Raw genomic sequence first — 19,582 nt, forward strand, 5'->3', positions numbered from 1 at the left:
TGTCAGGCTTATTGGACGGTAATTTGAAGGAACGGACTTATCCCATGATTTGAATATAGGAACCACATTAGCCATGTCGCACCGCACGGCTGCTTCAATGAACCTGGGGTCTTGAGCTCCTACCGCATCTTACAGTCTTTTTGACTAATCCACTGGAAGCCAAACAAGAAGACAGAAATGCAGGTAAAGATACCTGCTTTGCTTTTATATATATATATATATATATATACATATATATATATATATATATATATATATATATATATATATATATATATATATATATATATATATATATGTATATATATATATATATTTATATATATATATATATATATATATATATATATATATATATATATATATATATATATATATATATATATATATATATATATATATATATATATATATATATATATATATATATATATATATATATATATATATATATATATATATATATATATATATATATATTACATTTAGTATATGTTGTACTGGTGAATTAGAAGATACTATAGACACCAAGATTCATACTTAAGATAAATTTTTCCTTTTTTTCAGGAACTTGACGTGGGAATCATAGCATTTGCAATTCTGCCTGAAAGAGCAGAGGTCATTGATTTCTCAGAATGGGTGAAGGTCGCTATTAACAAGTTCTACACTAAAGTTCCCAAATTAAAAGAAAACTGGTTTCTTCTTTGGCAGATATATAAATGGCAGGTTTGTCTTTTATTATCATTCATGTTAATTATTTCTTCACACAAATTTAAACACACTGGCTACCTCCCACCTAGGTAGCACGACCCAAAAAAGAAGAAACACTTTCACCGTCATTCACTTCATCACTGTCTTTCTAGAGGCCAGTCTCATGCAAAACCTCCTTTTCCCTCTTCCTCCAACCTTTTCTAAAATTTAATATATTCCCCGAGAGATGAATATGTCTTTTAGTGTATACATAATGAGAATATACATTTATCCAAATGTTAAGATTAAAATTTTTCTTGGCTGGTGGTTTACAGGTTACATGAATCCTTATTGACTTTCTTGAAGTCAATAGACTTTAGAGCACATTATTCAGTATTTATTTTTAAATGAACACATAAGTAGATTAGTTGGGTTACATAATTTTGAGACAAAAGAAACATTGTCTTAGAAAGAAATTATATTTATGTAAACCTAAAGTTTAACGGTGCATAGTCATATCATTAGTGTAATAAAGTGTTTGGTTATGTCATTTGTGTTAATTTGTGTTTAGCTTCATGTCACTTTTAATATCCAGTGTGTGTACAGAAGCGACTGTACATGTCTGTACGATATACAGTGGGACTATTTGATTTCATTAGCAATGTGAAAAGAAGCCAATCAGAGCTATGTGGTGAGAGTAAACTATGTGGCTGAGGTTACCTACAGGTGGCAGCACTAGTGCACAACTATTCTAACGGGGAAAATTAAAATCTACACAAAAAGGCTCATATTAGTGGAGCACGCTCCACTTACTGGCTTATAATCGTGTGGCACGCACCACTTACTGGCTTATATTCGTGTGGCACGCTCCACATACTGGCTATATTCTTGTGCCACGCTCCACTTACTGGCTTATATTCGTGTGGTACGCTCCACTTACTGGCTTATATTCGTGAGGCACTTTCAACTTACTAGCTTATATTCGTGTGCCACGCTCCACTTACTGGCTTATATTCGTGTGTCACGCTCCACCTACTGGCTAACATTCGTGTGGCACGCTTCACTTACTGGCTTATATTCGTGTGGCACGCTCCACTTACTGGCTTATATTTGTGTGGCAAGCTCCAATTACTGGCTTATATTCGTGTGCCACGCTCATATTACTGCCTTATATTCGTGTACCACACTCCACTTACTGGCTTATATTCGTGTGCCACGCACCAATTACTGGCATATATTCGTTTGCCACGCTCCAATTACTGGCTTATATTCGTGTGCCACGCTCCACTTATTGGCTTATATTCGTGTACCACGCTCCACTTACTGGATTATATTCGTGTGCCACGCTCCAGTTACTGGCTTATAATCGTGTGCCACGCTCCAATTACTGGCTTTTATTCGTGTGGCACGCTCCACTTGCTGGCTTATATTCGTGAGGCACGCTCCACTTACTAGCTTCTATTCGTGTGGCACGCTCCACTTACTGGCTTATATTCGTGTGGAAAGCTCCACTTACTGACTTATATTCGCGTGGCACGCTCCACTTACTGGCTTATATTCGTGTGCCACGCTTCATTCACTGGCTTATATTCGTGTGCCACGCTCCAATTACTGGCTTATATTCGTGTGCCACGCTCCACTTACTGACTTATATTCGTGTGGCAAGCTCAAATTACTGGCTTATATTCGTGCAGAACGCTCCATTTACTGGCTAATATTCGTGTGGCACGCTCCACTTACTGGCTTATACTAGTGTGCCACGCTTCACTTACTGGCTTTTATTCGTGTGCCACGCTCCACTTACTGGCTTATATTCGTGTGACACGCTCCACTTACTGGCCTATATTCGTGTGCCACGCTCCTCTTACTGGCTTATATTCGTGTGCAAGGCTCCACTTACTGGCTTATAATCGTGTGGCACACTCCACTTTCTGACTTATGTTCGTGTGGCACGCTCCAATTACTGGCTTAAGTTCGTGTGCCACGCTTCACTTAATGGATTATATTAGTGTGGCATGCTCCACTTGCTGACTTATATTCGTGCGGCACGCTCTGCTTACTGGCTTATATTCGTGTTGCACGCTCCACTTATAGGCTTATATTCGTGTGGCACGCTCCATTTACTGGCTTATATTCGTGTTGCACGCTCCACTTTCTGGCTTATATTCGTGTCGCACGCTCCACTTACTGGCTTATATTCGTGTGGCACGCTCCACTTACTGGCTTATATTCGTGTGGCACGCTCCACTTACTGGCTTATATTTGTGTGGCACGCTCACTTACTGCCTAATATTTGGCGCTCTTACAATTATATTCGTGTGCATGCTCCACTAATATTCGTGTGCTCCACTTACTGGCTTATATTCGCGTGGCACGCTCCACTTACTGGCTTATATTCGTGTGCCACGCTTCATTCACTGGCTTATATTCGTGTGCCACGCTCCAATTACTGGCTTATATTCGTGTGCCACGCTCCACTTACTGACTTATATTCGTGTGGCAAGCTCAAATTACTGGCTTATATTCGTGCAGAACGCTCCACTTACTGGCTTATACTAGTGTGCCACGCTTCACTTACTGGCTTTTATTCGTGCGCCACGCTCCACTTACTGGCTTATATTCGTGTGACACGCTCCACTTACTGGCCTATATTCGTGTGCCACGCTCCTCTTACTGGCTTATAATCGTGTGCAAGGCTCCACTTACTGGCTTATAATCGTGTGGCACACTCCACTTTCTGACTTATGTTCGTGTGGCACGCTCCAATTACTGGCTTAAGTTCGTGTGCCACGCTTCACTTAATGGATTATATTCGTGTGGCATGCTCCACTTGCTGACTTATATTCGTGCGGCACGCTCTGCTTACTGGCTTATATTCGTGTGGCACGCTCCACTTATAGGCTTATATTCGTGTGGCAAGCTCCAATTACAGGCTTATATTCGTGTGGCACGCTCCATTTACTGGCTTATATTCGTGTTGCACGCTCCACTTTCTGGCTTATATTCGTGTCGCACGCTCCACTTACTGGCTTATATTCGTGTGGCACGCTCCACTTACTGGCTTATATTCGTGTGGCACGCTCACTTACTGCCTAATATTTGGCTGGGAGGCTCCACTTACAAGCTTATATTCGTGTGGCATGCTCCACTTACTGGCTTATATTCGTGTGGCAAGCTCCAGTTACTGACTTATATTCGTGTGCCAGGCTCCAATTACTTGCTTATATTCGTGTGCCACGCTCCACTTACTGGCTTATATTCGTGTGCCACGCTTCACTTACTAGCTTATATTTGCGTGCCACGCTCCACTTACTGGCTTATATTCGTGTGGCACGCTCCACTTACTGGCTTATATTCGTGTGGCAAGCTCCACTTACTGGCTTATATTTGTGTGGCACGCTCCACTTACTGGCTAATATTCGGCAGGCAGGCTCCACTTACTGGCTTATATTCGTGTGGCATGCTCCACTTACTGGCTTATATTCGTGTGGCAAGCTCCAATTACTGACTTATATTCGTGTGCCAGGCTCCAATTACTGGCTTATATTCGTGTGGTAGCTCCACTTACTGGCTTATATTCGTGTGCCACGCTCCACTTACTAGCTTATATTCGCGTTCCACGCTCCACTTACTGGCTTATATTCGTGTGGCACGCTCCACTTACTTTCTTATATTCGTGTGGCACGCTCCACTTACTGGCTTATATTTGTGTGGCACGCTCCACTTACTGGCTTACATTCATGTGCCACGCTCCACTTACTGGCTTATATTCGTGTGCCACGCTCCACTTACTGGTTTATAATCGTGTGGCACACTCCAATTTCTGGCTAATATTCGTGTGGCACGCTCTAATTACTGGCTTAAGTTCTTGTGCCTCGCTCCACTTACTGGATTATATTCGTGAGGCACGCTCCACTTGCTGACTTATATTCGTGTGGCCGGCTCCACTTATTGGCTTATATTCGTGTGGCATGCTCCAATTACTGGCTTATATTTGTGTGGCACGCTCCATTTACTGGCTTATTTTCGTGTGACAAGCACCACTTACTGACTTTTATTCGTGTGGCACGCTCCACTTTCTGGCTTATATTCGTGTCGCACGCTCCACTTACTGGCTTATATTCGTGTCGCACGCTCCACTTACTGGTTTTTATTCGTGTGGTACGCTCCACTTACTGGCATATATTCGTGTGGCACGCTCCACTCACTAGCTTATATTCGTGTGGCACGCTCCACTTGCTGGCTTATATTTCTGTGGCACGCTCCACTTTCTGGCTTGTATTCTTGTGCCAAGCTCCACTTACTGGCTTATATTCGTGTGCCACGCTCTTCTTACGGCTTACATTCGTGTGGCACGCTCTACATACTGGCTTATATTCCTGTGGCACGCTCCATTTACTGGCTTATATTCGTGTGCCACGCTCTTCTTACTGGCTTATACTCGTGTGGAAAGCATCACTTACTGACTTATATTTGTGTGGCACGCTCCACTTACTTTCTTTTATTCGTGTGGCACGCTCTTCTTACTGGCTTATATTCGTGTGGCAAGCACCACTTACTGACTTATATTCGTGTGGCACGCTCCACTTTCAGGCTTATAATCGTGTCGCACGCTCCATTTACTGGCTTTTATTCGTTTGGCACGCTCCACTTACTGGTTTATATTCGTGTGGTAGCTCCACTTACTGGCTTATATTCGTGTGGTACGCTCCACTTACCGGCTTATATTCGTGTGGCACGCTCCTCTTACTGGCTTATATTTGTGTGGGACGCTCCGCTTACTGGCTTATATTCTTGTTCCACGCTCCACTTACTGACTTATATTCGTGTGCCACGCTCTACTTACTGGCTTATATTCGTGTGGCACGCTCCACTTACTGGCTTATATTCGTGTGGCACGCTCTACTTACTGGCTTATATTCGTGTGCCACGCTCCACTTACTGGCTTATATTCGTGTGTCATGGTCCACTTACTGGCTAATATTCGGGTGGCAGGCTCCACTTACTGGCTTATATTCGTGTGGCATGCTCCACTTACTGGCTGATATTCGTGTGGCAAACTCCAATTACTGGCTTATATTCTTGTGCCACGCTCCAATTACTGGCTTATATTCGAGTGCCAAGCTCCACTTACTGGCTTATATTCGTGTGCCACGCTCCACTTACTAGGTTATATTCGTGTGCCACGCTCCACTTACTGGCTTATATTCGTGTGGCACGCTCCACTTACTGGCTTTTATTTGTGTGGCACGCTCCACTTACCGGCTTATACTCGTGTGGCAAGCTCCACTTACTGGCTTATATTCGTGTGCCACGCTACACTTACTGGCTAATAATCGTGTGGCACGCTCCACTTTCTGGCTTTTATTGGTGTGGCACGCTCCACTTACTGGCTTAAGTTCGTGTGCCACGCTCCACTTACTGGCTTATATTCGTGTGCCACGCTCCACTTACTGGCTTATATTCGTGTGCCACGCTCTACTTACTGGCTTATATTCGTGTGGCACGCTCCACTTACTGGCTTATGTTCGTGTGGCATGCTCTACTTACTGGCTAATATTCGGGTGGCAGGCTCCACTTACTGGCTTATATTCGTGTGGCATGTTCCTCTTACTGGCTGATATTCGTGTGGCAAGCTCCAATTACTGGCTTATATTCTTGTGCCACGCTCCAATTACTCGCTTATATTCGTGTGCCAAGCTCCACTTACTGGCTTATATTCGTGTGCCACGCTCCACTTACTAGGTTATATTCGTGTGCAACGCTCCACTTACTGGCTTATATTCGTGTGACTCACTCCACTTATTGGGTTATAATCGTGTTGCAAGCTCCAATTACTGGCTTTTATTCGTGTGGCACGCTCCCTTTACTGGCTTTTATTCGTGTTGCAAGCTCCACTTACTGACTAATATTCGTGTGGCACACTCCACTTTCTGACTTATATGTAGACAGCCTGTACTGTCAGAACACAGCCTAGCCGTCTGTTCTGACTAGTTCATATTTCGCGGCAGTTAAGTGCTGCCCTCTGTAGGCTCACCCAGGTCAGTGGGAGGCTGATCCCATTCGCTCTCACTCCTAGGCCGACCGACTTGATAGACACAAGTGGTCCCCCTCCATGGACTGGCTTGCGGTCACTCCCTCACACTGCCCGTTGTGTACTCACTAGTCGACGGCCATATCATTCCTGCCTACGCTACCTTCATCGGCACTAAACCGCTGTTCAGCAGCAAGAACAGCAATAACAGTGGTGACAGCGGAGTCAACGGCATTGTGAGCCTCTTCAGGGTGGAGGGGTCGACACCCATCAACACCATCGGTCGATGCCAGTCAACATCATCCGTCGTCATCCAACGCACCTGCTGGCCTAAAGAGTTATCTGTTACTCCCAGCGTCTTGACGGGACCTGAGATAGATCTTCGTCCTAGATTTTTCCCACAAAATCTGGACATAGGCGTCATCTCCAGCCGTAGCAGTCACGTGTTCACCTCATCACCCTCTCTACAGCCCTTCAACACTCTCCAGCACCATTCTCCTGCCTCCTACAGCGTCCCTACGCCCTTCTCAACTACAAGAAGTAGAGGTGAGGTCGTTTAGTGTGTTGGCTTTGTGTGGCTCCATGCGTGACCACGAGGAAGCTCTGGGGTTGGTTGATACCCTAGTCAGCGTGTAAACACACCAGCCTCCTCTACAGCCTTCTCTGCTACGCAACTACGTCCATCTCGCCGTCCATGTGTGTTGTGTTCTTCCCAGTTTCCTCCAAGAAGTTCTACCTGGCTTAACCACGTGGGAAAACAGTTGGCCTAGCCCCTAAGCCTGCTTAGTTCAGCCCCCACGCCGTCTACAGCAGCTCGTGACTCATCATTGTGTCTACAACTACTCAGCGTCTACGTATCTCCAGCCAGTGCAGTTTTTTTTTGTGTTGCCCAGTTAAATTTTTTCTTTCCCTTGCTGTTACATTCCCAGTTCATCACCAGTTTTGTTTTCCCCAGTGATTTGTTACAGTAAAACCTCGTCCCAGTTCATAGTTTCACCTAAGTTTGTTTTTAGCACGTTCGAGTAGTGCAGTAAATGTTTTGTTCTCTGTGTGCCTGTGAACCTGTTTGTGTGCTCTCTGTGAAGCTGTTTGTGTGCTCTCTGTGAATCTGAACCAGGATGCCCTCTCTTGAGCAACTTTACCAGCAGCTGAGAGAAGAGCTCAGAGTTGCTAAGATGGAGATACGGCGATTAACGGAGGAGAACAAGAGGATTCGTAGTAATCCTCCTGTTGTGAGTCCCCAGGTAAAGAGGGGAGCTTGGTCAGTGGCCGGGCAACATGGAACCAAGCTGAAGATCAAGAAAACGGTTGGAGAGGCAGAAACAACGAGAAACCAGAAGACTACCGTGGAAACTTCCAACCCATTCTCGGTGCTACCTGACGAATGTGAGTGTTCTACTGGGAATGCCAAAACGAGCACCAAAGAAGGATTGGCAGACGTGAGTGAGACATCCCTAGAAACCCCAACGAAGACCATCGAGAACGTCTTGACGAATTCTACAAGTGGTGTAATGCTACCTGGCGAATGTGAGTCGACTACTCGGAGCATCACGACGGACAACGCCAAGGAAGGTAAAAACATTGTTGTTGTTGGGGATAGCCAGATTAGGTACATGGAAAGGGCATTCTGCTTGAAGGATAGGAGTAGGAGGCAGAGAGTGTGTTTTCCTCGGGCTGGGATGAAGGATATTGTTAGCCGTCTGGATGACATCATGAGTGGTAATGGGAGCAATCCTATTATCTGTCTCAGTGCTGGAGGCAACGATGTTGGCAGAAGTAGGAGTGAGGACCTGATTAGCAGGTATAGGTCAGCAATAGAGATAATTAGGAGGAAGGGTGGGAAACCTGTCATATGTGGCATTTTGCCAAGGAGAGGAGTTGGAAATGAATGGTTGTCCAGAGCAATTGGTGTCAATTGCTGGCTGGACAAATACTGTAAGGAAAATGCGGTAACATTCATTGACAACTGGGACCTCTTCTATGGCAGAAATGACATGTATGCCAGGGATGGGGTTCACTTATCTAGGTGTGGTGTGGGAGCACTGGCCAACACAGTGGAGGGAGCTGTTAGTTCTTTAAACTAGGAATAGTTAGTGGTATGGGTTTTTGCGGGAAAACTGTCTCAGGGTAGTAATATGAGTACTAGGAGAACTAGTAATAGGCAAAATGAGGTGGATATTGGAAAGCCAGTGGCACTAATTGACAAGGACAGTAATAGGTTAAGTGGAATAACAGAAAGGAGCAGGAAGGGTAAAGAGAGAGGAGGGTCTTTAAGTATTTATTACACAAATAGTCGCAGTGCTAGGAATAAGATGGACGAGTTGAGACTAGTTGCTAGTGCAGGTAACATAGATGTATTTGCCATTACTGAGACGTGGTTTAATTCAAAAAGTCGGGACATGCCTGCAGAATGTCACATTCAGGGTTTTAAATTGTTCCAAGTAGATAGAAGTATCGGGAATGGGGGTGCGGTGGCATTGTATGTCCGAGATCGCTTGAACTGTTGCATAAAAACGGGTATTAAGTCTGAAGTAACACATACAGAGTCTGTTTGGATAGAATTTTCAGAGGGGCATGAAAAATTAATTTTAGGTGTGATATACCGTCCCCCAAATTTAGATAGGGACCAGGGGAGACTACTATGGGAGGAAATTGTTAGGGCCACAAGGCACGATAATGTAGTAATTCTAGGAGACTTTAACTTTAGTCATATTGATTGGAATTTCTTGACTGGGAATTTAGAATCATACGACTTCTTAGAAGTAGTTCAGGATTGTTTTTTGAAGCAGTTTGTGACAGAACCTACAAGGGGTAATAAACTGCTTGACTTAGTTCTGGCAAACAATGAATCCCTTGTTAATAATTTAGAAGTTTCAGAGAACCTGGGTGCTAGCGACCACAAATCAATTACATTTAGAATTGAATGGAAGTATGATAGTAGGGATAACTCAGTAACAGTCCCAGATTTTCGCTTAGCAGATTACGATGGGCTTAGAGAACATTTATCATCTGTTGACTGGGGTAATGAAGAGAGCTATCAATATGACAGTTTTCTGAACACAATACATGCTGCTCAAAGAACGTTTATCCCGTATAAAGAAATTAGATAAAATAGAAATGACCCAAAATGGATGAATAATATGCTGAAATATCTACTAGGGCAAAAGAAAGGAATTTATAGGCGTATCAAAAGAGGCGAGGGTCATCTTATGAATCAGTATATTGACATTAAGAGGGACATTAAAAAGGGGATAAGAAAAGCTAAACGGGACTATGAAATTAAAGTTGCTAGGGATTCTAAAACTAACCCAAAAAGTTTTTTCCAGGTATATAGAACAAAAGTCAGAGATAAGATAGGTCCCCTTAAAATAACTATGGGCATCTTACTGATGAAGAGAATGAAATGTGCTCGATATTAAATAATTATTTTCTCTCGGTTTTTACACAGGAAGGCACTAATAATATTCCGGTAATTAATTTTTATAGTGCGCCAGAAGAAGATAAATTATGTAACATCACAGTCACTAGTGAAATGGTTGTGAAGCAGATAGACCGACTGAAGCAAAATAAGTCACCGGGTCCTGATGAGGTTTTTTTCAAGGGTTCTAAAGGAATGCAAAATGGAAGTCTGTGAACCATTAACTAATATTTTTAATTTATCTCTTCAAACAGGTGTAGTGTCTGATATGTGGAAGATGGCTAATGTAATTCCTAGTTTTAAAACAGGGGACAAGTCGTTACCGTCAAATTACCGCCCAATAAGCCTGACCTCAATTGTAGGCAAATTACTAGAGTCAATAATAGCTGAGATTATAAGAAGCCATCTCGATAAGCATAGCTTGATTAATGATACTCAGCATGGATTCACAAGAGGCCGGTCTTGTCTAACTAATTTATTAACTTTCTTCAGAAAAGCTTTTGAGGCTGTTCACCACGATAAAGAATTTGATATTATTTACTTAGATTTTAGTAAGGCATTTGATAGAGTTCCGCACCAAAGACTGTTGAAGAAAGTAGCAGCTCATGGCATTGGGGGAAGGGTGCTCTCGTGGATCGAATCATGGCTCACAGACAGGAAGCAGAGAGTGTCCATAAATGGGGTTAAATCCGAGTGGGGATCAGTAAAAAGTGGCGTTCCACAGGGATCAGTCTTGGGCCCGTTGTTGTTTAAAATATATATCAATGATCTTGATGAAGGAATTACTAGTGATATGAGCAAATTCGCCGATGACACGAAGATAGGTAAGATAATTGATTCAAACGTAGATGTTAGGGAACTTCAGGAGGATTTAGACAAACTCTACTCTTGGTCGGAAAAGTGGCAGATGCAGTTCAATGTAGATAAATGCAAGGTTCTGAAGCTCGGGAGTGTCCATAACCCTAGCACTTATAAGTTAAATAATGTAGAACTTAGCCATACAGATTGCGAAAAGGACTTGGGGGTTATGGTGAGCAGCAACCTTAAACCAAGACAGCAATGCCTAAGCGTACGTAATAAGGCAAATAGATTACTGGGATTTATATCAAGAAGTGTAAGCAACAGAAGTCCAGAGGTCATACTGCAGCTTTATACATCATTAGTAAGGCCTCACCTAGATTATGCAGCTCAATTCTGGTCTCCATATTACAGAATGGACATAAATTCGTTAGAAAACATTCAGTGTAGGATGACTAAATTAATACATAGCATTAGAAATCTTCCTTATGAAGAAAGATTGAAGACTCTTAAGTTACATTCACTTGTTAGGCGAAGAATGAGGGGAGACCTGATCGAAGTGTATAAGTGGAAGATAGGTATTAATAAAGGGGATATTAACAAGGTCTTGAGGATATCTCTTGAAGAGAGATTTAAATTGGATAAGTTTAGATTTAGAAAGGACATAGGAAAGTATTGGTTTGGAAATAGGGTAGTTGATGAGTGGAACAGTCTACCTAGTTGGGTTATTGAGGCTAGGACTTTGGGTAGTTTCAAATTTAGGTTGGATATGTACAAGAGTGGGAGGGGTTGGATTTGAGTGGGACTTGCACATCGGAGCTTGTTTCTAGGGTGGCATTGAAAATTGGGTTGGTCAAATGTTTGTTAGTGGGATGAATTGTAAAGGACCTGCCTAGTATGGGCCAACAGGCCTGCTGCAGTGTTCCTCCTTTCTTATGTTCTTATGTTCTTATGTGTGCTGAAGCCGCAGTCAGTCAGTGCGCGCAGACACGCTTGCCAGTGTAAACAAACCACGCACAGCTGTGGCTCACGCCGAGTTAGCCACGTTCTTCTAATATCTTATACCTTCACAGAGTAACCCAGGTCTTTCCTGTTCTTCCCAAGTCCATTTTGATCATTTTTCCTACGACATTGAAGCCCCATAGCAGCGTACAAATGCTACGAGGCGTGTAGTGTTACCAGAGCATCACTGAAAGTTTCAGGACCTGCAGCACCCAGTACCTTCGTCCATGTCCTGCATTCAAAGTTAAGTAAACAGTGACTTACCTAGCATTTTCTAATATTTTGTGACATTATTTAACTGTCCTGCACCAATACAGTTACAGTTACTGAAGCCATACTTCAGTAAATTGTTCAGTTTGTCATCAGTGCACATTTTTGCTACTTACCTACAGCTTCTTAAATTTTGTACATTTATTTTGCACTCCTACACATTAAATTCCAGTATTTTATTCTGCATCTTGCACCTCAGTTGTTATTGATTTAAATTGTTCAGTGTTAACCATTTATACAATTTACCTCTCACATACAGTTCGCAAGTAATTCCTGTGTGCTGTTATTTTCTTAGTTGCACCTGCAAGTTAGCCACAGATTGTTGACAACCCTGCACTGTTTTGTTTGTTAGTGTGTTTTTTTTCTTTTATAAGTGTAATCTTAAAGAACTTAAGTATTAGTTTATTCTACCTGCAGTGAAACAATCTGTGCCTAGCCCATTACACTTTTCTCCTGTTTCCCCATTTATTTGCTCTACATATATTCTATGTTTTATCTGTGAATATTCACCAATGTGCATTACATTTTGCTATTTTGTATACCCAAGTCATTGAGTGCATTTTTGGGAGCCTGCTTATTTACCATTAATTACCAAAATTACTTGTGAAGTTCATTAATTTTGATCTTGAGATTGTGAAATTTTTGTTTTTGCCAGTGTACACCCTGCTAACACCAGTTAACCTTTGCCCTATTATTGAATTTAATAATTTGCATTTTTATTAATTTTATTTTGTGTGCAAATATAGCATTTCTTGATACAGTGTATTTTTTTTCTGTGATTTTTGGCACTATCCCATACTCTGATATCTTTGCTGTGCCAACTTCCCTTTGTGCAAGTGAATTACCTTTTTTTTGCATTCCAATTTGCAACTGCCAGCACCTGCAATCTTTTTAAACTGTGCTTGCAGCAGAGTTTAGTGTTGTGTAGTACCTGATTTATTTTAAATTTTGTGCAATTTTTGCTACCAGTGTTTACAGTTCAACTCCTTTTCATAAATTTTGTTGCCAGTCTCCTGGTGAAATTATTGACCACCCATAGCTTCATTTTGTGCACTTCCCTGTAGTTCATTCACTTGCATTCATCTCTTATTTTGTGTTTCAAAGTGTACCACTATTTTTTTTGTTGTTTTTTTTTTTTGCTCAAATTATTTCCATCACTAAGCAATTTACCTAGTACCGTGGTGCTGTGTTCTCTCTGACTCTGTGTTGAATTGTAGCCAGTGCATACCATTTCTTGCTCTGACCTGTTTACCCTCTTCGTGACCTACTTGCGTTTGAACAATTGACGTCATGACTAAGACACGCAGTGGCAATACCGTTAGTCCAGATTCTGCTGAAGCTAGCAATGGTGCCTCAGCCAGCGTGAACACGCGGCAGGGCATCGAAGCCCCCGTGACAGTTGGTCAACCTGTGGCTCAAGTCTCGACCACCAGTGGGCCGGCTAATCGTCCATTCCCGACCCTTAACAGTCGAGACGACTGTTAAGGCCCTATTTGATAGTCCCACGGACGCACAGTATATTCGTGCTGCTGTTGCAGCAGTGGATCTCACCCGGGATGATACAGGTGCCTTTGTGCAGCTCAATCGCATTTGTGAGATTCAGTCTTGGGACGAGCTTAAGGAGGAATTTAGGCGTTATTTTCGGCGTAGTCGCTAACGCCATTACATTGAGATCGTTACCAGCGTCTTGGCCGAATGTCAATACCGGCACGAAAGCCCCCTGGCTTGCATTTGCCGGTTTGAGCAAGCCGCCAAAGATTTTACTGATGCCATCAGCTCCACTAAGTGGGTGAATGGTGACGACTGTATTAAAGCTAAAGACATCATCCCCATGCTGGCTGTAGGCATCATGCGGAGGGATGCCCCCCCTAACCTCCGGGGTGCCATTGATGCGCTAGGACTCGGCCCTCAGCACGACGTCCTGGGTGCATATGATGCCATTGACGCGATCAAGCCGCCTGCCGAGCAAGGCAAGGTTTGTCGCTTTGCAGATGATCCTATACCCATCCTTCCAGCGCCGTCCACAGTGACCCCGCGGGCGCAGCCTTATGTCACTTTTGCTGCTGCTGTCAGACAGCCAGCCCACAAAGTTTCTAACCCCAGTCCCACTAACACTCGCCCAAGTAAAAATATTGACTACAGTAACAACAGTCAGTCTCATACAAAAAAGCAGTCACCGACTTCCTGGACCAAGGCAAAACGTCGCCAGCAAACACCACCTCCAACCTCACCTACTAAGCGCATAGTGACTTGTTTCAACTGTGGCAAATGCGGGCACTACCGATCGGAGTGTTACAAACCTAAGTCCCCGCAAAGTAACCATCACTGTCCCCACGCTCAGTATCAAAGTAACCGTCACCGTCTCCACGCTCAGTATCAAAGTAACCGTCACCGTCCCCATGCTCAGTCTCGCGAGGGAGTCTGTATGTACCACAATACTTCCAGTCATACCTCCAATGAGTGTAACAAGCTGCGAAGTATGCTGTCAGCTGAGTGGAGCAAGCAGTCGTCGTGCAATGCACGTGCTAGTAGAAGCCCTTCCACTAGTTCGGGGGAAGAGGCGCGTCCGCGAAACCAGCGAAAGACATAGTAACTGTTACGCAAAAATGTGGGATAGCTGGGGGCTTGAGCCTGGTCTAAGGGCAAAGGTAAAAGTTACACACATCTCAAGCCCAAACTGGCCACCCAGGGCTATCCCAGTCAAAACAGAAAGCACTAAACTGGTATGTGTACTTCAAGGGGTTGGGTAACAGAGGGTTAGGCAAAAATCCCAATTAGGAAAATATATCTATTTAGTCACCATAACATAACATAACAGAAAAACCTTAATTCTAAACGCCCAAATGAGGGTACACACAACAGCTGGCTGGAGGTTCAGCCACCATAACCACTAGGCTTCATCAGCGTCAGGCCGTCATTACACTACAAACCTCATTTCTTATTTCTTCACTCATCCCACAGCACCCTGACCATGTCAGAGCCTGGGTGAACATACAGGTAAGCCATATGCGAGCCTATGGCTTGAGTTGGATAAACAAAATGAGTGTACAACTACAAACTTATCTTAAATACACAGCATCTCCGATGCCAGCCTCTACACACCATGCTTATGTCACGTGACCCCCTCAAACCACCTTACTCCGCGTACCCAAACATCCTTGGAAAATAAATCATTAACAGAATTTCTTTATAATTACAGTTAGAGTACTTTACAGTACCCCCAAATGCACATTATAAATTATAAAATTATTCTTTACAACTATAATATTCATATTATTATGGCACACTTCTCCACTATATGTACATTACGATGTCATGCAGAACCCTGCATAACACCCCCACCCCCAGACCATAGGTCTCACTCTGCTAGGGGGGTCCCTACGGACACCGCTAGGCAAAAAGAAAAAAACAAGAAAATAAGCCCCACATTAAGGTCTGAGGCAACTGGGAAAATGATAACTGGGGAATGACCACCATACAATCACGGTCTTTTGGTACTACAAATATGCCATATTTACAAACTGAGGTACTAGATTGCAGACATATGAAACTCGTCGAACATAAAAGTGATCAAGTTCTATGCCCAACGAGCTCACAGTCACACTCTTAGACAGCTGTTTTAGGAAAAGGCACCATTACAACACAGCGCTGGCCAGGCGCTGGCGTTGATGCATTTTACCTAAATTACATCAAGCAAACTTATAAACAAGCAAGTAAACTTTGTACAAAAGTGCCCCTGAGGAATGCCGTTTTATGAAGTAACACCAAAGTTCAGTATGTTGCAAGGCAAACCAAACTGTAGGTGCCCCCCCCAAAAAACTTTTAAACAGTAAGTACATTTTCCAGGAGTTCAAAGAAAAGAAAAACATATGTTACATGTTAAATTCTACGGAGAAAACAACATCACATTATCACTCCCATCTCACAGCAATCTTTAGTAAACAAAACTGGTTCCCCATGACACACCTCTGCGAGAATCAGGAGAGCACAGGAGAGGGGAAAATATCAGGCCCCCAAAAACAACGGGTGGATAGGCACATAAATCTTGTTGGTGGGACTGCGGCCGTAAAACCCTGGAGTCATCACTGAAGACCCCCAAAAGGTGGACCTCCCAGGCCGCTACCTACATGTCATTCCAAGGACCCTGGAGTCACCCCAGCGGTGATCCAAAAGGGAAAAATTGAAAAAGAGTCCTGGAGAACCAAAACACCTCGGATCAAAAGACATGACCCAAACAGTGGAGGGCATCACCGCCAGCCCCACATTCACTAAAAAGTTAGGTCCAACAGTCCCTATACCAACATAAAACAGAGGCGAGGCATTCCAGCCAACACCTAAAAAACGTAGCATACCTTACCTAGGCATGGCCTTTGATGTGACTACCCCCCTAAATACACACACACTAGGGAATCCTGATACCTCCAGCTCCAACTCAACCTGCCCTTCTCCTTTGGGTGGTCCAGAGTTCCATCTACTCGTCTACCGCAAATCACTGCAAAATAAGAATAGATAAGTGATCTATACACTACATTGATCACTTTAAACACGAGACAAGGCATCAGCAACCACATTCTCCGCTCCCTTCACATAATGAATCACCAGATTAAGAGGTTGGAGAAACAAGGCCCACCTCGTAAGTCTCTGATTGTGGTTCCTCATTAAGTGAAGGAAACGTAAGGGATTATGGTCACTATACACAGTTATAGGGTGAATTGATGATGATATATGCACCTCAAAATGTTGCACTGCCAACACTAAGGCAAAAGCCTCTTTTTCTATGGAGGTATAACTCCTTTGGTGCCTGCTACTTTTTGCTGAGAAGCAGCCGAGTGGCATTACTTCTCCTGCTCTACCCTGCAACAAGACTGACCCAACCTCTGTATCATTTTGCAAAACCCGGGGTGGGTAACTCAGGATTACACATAAAATATCTTGAGGGCTAATGGCATACAAAAGGTACATGGACAGAGATATTAAACTTACAAATACGGGTGTGTCCTTGGCACACATGGTCATGGGAAGCAGATGACGCACCCACTGTTCATTCACACAATTTGCATGTAGTTCATAAAGAGGAGACAAAACCTTAGTTTTTAACTGTACCTGGCGGCAGTCAGTGCACGTTTTCAAGGTATCACCTAGTGTGAGACCAGTAAAAAACAACGTCCACCGACTCTCGCTGGATACAAACACAGTCTCTAGAAATAAACACTTCACTTCCTTCAAGGAACCTATTTCACCCCAGCTTACATCATGCCAGGCCTGCTGATATTTCACAAATTCGGAAACCTCTACCTCATGGGGTTTAACATGGCCCCATTTTTCAACATCCCAAAACTCTTTCACTAAGGTGCACCATGGCTGAGCCAACACTTCAACCAGTCTTTCAGAAGATCCAAATCTTCCACAATCTCTTACAATTTTCCTGCTTACATTATCTTTCTCAGGGACTTAATCCATCATCATTTTGAAGTCACCACACAGTTCCATCATAGCCTTCCCAGGACCCGATTCCAATGCCAATCCCATCTCTCCAGCTTCCAGAATGTGTAGTACCACCTCATAGTCCCACGTCATCCTGGGCGGACTGGCAGACTGGTGCACTAGTGCCATCGACCTCATCTTAGCCAAGAATTTTCTGAAACCGAGAAAAAACACCGCTGGGGAAACATCACCATCCTCACGTAGCTCAGGACTTAATGATTCCAGAGTGCTTCCCCACACGGTAATGAAAGGGAGGGGAATTCCCTCCTCCCAGTCCTTCTGGTACTGGGGAAAACAAATATGCATTGCCCTGAGAGACTGGGAAAATCATGGAGCTTTTCTTTGACTCCTAGGATGATATACATTGGTAAATTTAACCTGAAGTAGGCCTCTCAAAACTACATGACATTTCATAAAATATGACTTCTGGGTGATTTGTGCAAAGCCTAAGAGACAAAAATGTTTCACCAGAAATCTCAAAACCACACACACAAAATTATTCAGAAAGGGTACAGACTCTGGTAACCTGTTAGAAAAGGAATTTATTAATAAACACTGATTATTTAGCTCTCCCGTTTTAACACTGAAATGCCGTTCCTTCAGAATCTGTAAAAAATACTGACAAAAACACTTTAATAGTTTTGCCGCGTCCACGTAAGCACAGGTCCTCTTAAAAAGAGTCTTGCTCATTTGATCAACTCTGCAAAATAAACACTTGGTAAATTTGGGAACCACATCCTCCGCGACAACTGATAAATGAATAGCGTTCCGGAGGTCACAACCTTCCCGGGCCTCACTCAGCTGCTGCAGAGTCAGGGGATTTTTTTCCACATCAGCACCAAGACCACTTCTCCAACCGAGTTCCGGTTGAGCCGGTTCATCACTGCTCAGAGTCTCCTGCAGGTCAGACTCAATGAACAGGCTCCCCATGCCCAAACCATCACCACAGTGTGCAGAAGGGTCACAGGGAGGCACAGCTCCTGCCTTGTTCCCCTGTTTAGTCCGAAAGCACATTGAAAAATTTTCAGGTACCGTTGCTCCAATTGGGTCATTATCACCTTGTAAAGCAGGGTCCTGCAAAACCAAACATTCTTCACTTTTGAGGAGTCCCACAACGTTGTTGCCTAGTAGAAGGTCAACTCCTGCAAAAGGTACATCTTCTACAATACCTACAGGTAGGTACCCAGACTGGTACGCAGACTCTACCCATAACCTGTGCACTGGAGTCCTGACAGGGACTCAAGTTATCCCTTTAAGAAAAATGTCCAATCCGGTGTAGGTGTCATCCGACACTGGCAATACACCCCTGCGAAGCAAGGTGTATGTGCTACAAGTGTCCCTCAAAGACATAACACCTGTGACCCTACCTTCATTTTGGTGTAAGGCCACAGTAGACTTACTTGAATAGACCTTCATCCGAGGGTCAAAAACAGCTGGTCTTCTTTGGATACCTTGGGGCAAGACTGCAATGCAAGCCACATCATGTGTAATCGGTGTATTTACTGGAGAAGCATCTGCCGCAGCCTGGTCCCTAAGCATCTTTCGACAATATGGCTGCAGGTGGCCCTGTTTATTGCAATATGTACAGTGATAAGGTTTAAAGGCCCCCTGCCCATTTGACCTAGATTGGATCCCTTGGTTCTGGGGAACTGGGCTCGTCCCACCTGTTCCTTGTAGTCCTGGACCTGTGACAGCTGACTTAAAACCTCCTCGAGTGGGTACTGGAAAATTAGGGTTATTAAAACCCTTGTGGTTATTAGGCTGATAAATGGGTGGCTTAAACTTCTGAAATTTCTTATTCCTATTGGTGGGTGGAGAAAACTTACCATTATTAGTATGTGGGGTGTGGTAACTGCTACCAAATTTTTGGTTAGCTAAAAATCTGT

This window comes from Cherax quadricarinatus, chromosome 70, assembly GCF_038502225.1.
Source record: "Cherax quadricarinatus isolate ZL_2023a chromosome 70, ASM3850222v1, whole genome shotgun sequence".
Taxonomy (NCBI): domain Eukaryota; kingdom Metazoa; phylum Arthropoda; class Malacostraca; order Decapoda; family Parastacidae; genus Cherax; species Cherax quadricarinatus.